Below are 329 nucleotides of genomic sequence, written 5' to 3' on the forward strand. Positions count from 1 at the left end.
AATCATAAATTAAACTTTCAATTTTTATAATCATAGAAAAATAAATATTTGGATTTACCTCCAAAACATTCTGGTACATTTGTATCTAGTTTTCTCTTTCCTGGTGAACCTAGAGGGTTTGTATCATGACCAGAAAACTTTGGTGGTGGAACAGATGGATGAGACTCTGCTTCCAGAAATTTAACAAAAAGTTCTGAAAAAGACTAAGGTAAAATATTTGGTTATATTAGACTGGATAATACAATTTTATTCACTACAATTAAGAAAGTATATTCAGCTATTGTAATTAAATATTAAAGACTAATCATGCCATTTGAAGCTTTTTTTTT

General features: G+C 27.7%; 1 protein-coding gene across 1 annotated transcript in view; it reads right to left on the reverse strand.

Moving 5' to 3' along the window:
• The window catches only part of TRIP11 (thyroid hormone receptor interactor 11), a 62,186-nt gene that overhangs the window by 3,002 nt on the left and 58,855 nt on the right, over positions 1-329 (reverse strand). The window lies entirely within an intron of this gene.

This window comes from Galeopterus variegatus, unplaced genomic scaffold, assembly GCF_000696425.1.
Source record: "Galeopterus variegatus unplaced genomic scaffold, G_variegatus-3.0.2 Scaffold3400, whole genome shotgun sequence".
NCBI lineage: Eukaryota > Metazoa > Chordata > Mammalia > Dermoptera > Cynocephalidae > Galeopterus > Galeopterus variegatus.